Consider the following 1,753-nt stretch of genomic DNA (forward strand, 5'->3'; position numbering starts at 1 on the left):
GCACTGACTCTTGGATCCTGCCCTTTTAGCCATCGGTTATTTACAGCAATGACTCCTGTCCCATTTCCTTATCATATCTAGTTTTAAATTATGAATAGAGTTTGCTTCCACAACCTGCTTCTTAAGTGCTTTTCATTTTTCCACTACTCTCACGCTAAAAGAAAACTTCCTAACATCTCTGTGACTCATCTGAGTTTCCAGCTTCCGCCCATGTCCCCTCGTTCTGTTACTATTCCGTGTGAACATTTCTTCTATTTCCACTCTGTCAATTCCCCTGAGTATTTTATACATTCCTATCATGTCCCCCCCCCCTCCCTCTTTTTCTAGTGTCGTAAGGTTCAGTTCCTTCAGGCGCTCTTCATACCCCATCCCTCATAACTCTGGGACGAGCCTCGTTGCAAACTTCTGAACCTTCTCCAGTTTCCTTATGTGTTTCTTTAGGTGGGGGCTCCATGATGGGGCGGCATACTCGAAAACTGGTCTCACGTAGGCGGCGTAAAGCGCCCTAAATGCCTTCTTACTGAGGTTTCTGAATGATATTCTAACTTTTGCCAATGTAGAGTATGCTGCTGTCGTTATCCTTTTTATATGTGACTCAGGATTTATGTGTGTGTGTGTGTTTACCCAGTTGTGCTTGCGGGGGTTGAGCTCTGCTCTTTCGCCCCCCCTCTCCCGTCTCAACTGTCAATCAACTCAACTGTCCATCGTTTGTTAATTCATTACATTCCTTTACGTCTCATGCACTGAATATAAGACACTGAAGAGGAAAGGAAGTGACAGTCGCCACCACCATCCTGACAGTGCTTATCTATCGCTTATCTATCAGTGACTACGGCAAGTGAAGTTTAACCCTGTAGATTATAAGAACGGAATTACGAGCCAATGGGTGTAGATGATAAGGGAATAATTACGTGCCAGTGGTGGGTGTAGATGATAAAAGGGGCGGGCAGGGTGTTTGCTGTACTAGACACTGGGGGTGTGTGTGTGGATATCGAGGAAAAAATATAACAAATTCCTCCGTGACATTTACATTTTTGGGAAAAGGAAAACACAGACGATGTTTGGGTGGAGGACACGCAGCAAACTACAGTGATGAATGGATGTTGTCGAGAGGATGACAGGGGGGGGGGAAGAGTTAGGGGGGGGGGGTTGAAGAGATATGGGTGAATGAGTTGGCAACTGATGGGTATTTGGTGAATGGAGAAAGATAGGTGGGTGGTTCGTAAATAAGGAGAGATTTAGTGTTCGAAAAAATGAGACATGATGGGTGAATGAATGGTGAATGAATGGTGAATGTATGATGAATGAGGCGTGAGCGATCGTGGTAGATATTCAATAGGTTGAAGATTCAGTGTGTTGGCAAGTTTAAAAAAAAAAATAACGAACACGTGTAATTTAAAGCCCATGAAAATCCGTTAAAATAAAATTCATGCGGACCATGAGTATGTATGAGTATGGCCATGAGTATAGAAAATGAGTAAAAAAAATACCAAATATCATGGGCTGCTTAGTTTTATAAACGTGAAAACACATAGATTATATGTGAATAATTCTGAGTATCTGTTCTCTTCACTCACACCTCCCCACGAAAAAAAATATACATGAATACTTGAAAGAATTAAGAAGAGCTGGTATATGGGTATACATAGGTGGTGTATAGGTATACTTACTCAATACATTCTTCAATAGGACAGCGTGGTTGTTTGAGGACCAGACACAGCTGGGGTATAACTTGGTCGGTTGGTATCTGTGT

The sequence above is a fragment of the Procambarus clarkii genome, chromosome 20 (genome assembly GCF_040958095.1).
Source record: "Procambarus clarkii isolate CNS0578487 chromosome 20, FALCON_Pclarkii_2.0, whole genome shotgun sequence".
NCBI lineage: Eukaryota > Metazoa > Arthropoda > Malacostraca > Decapoda > Cambaridae > Procambarus > Procambarus clarkii.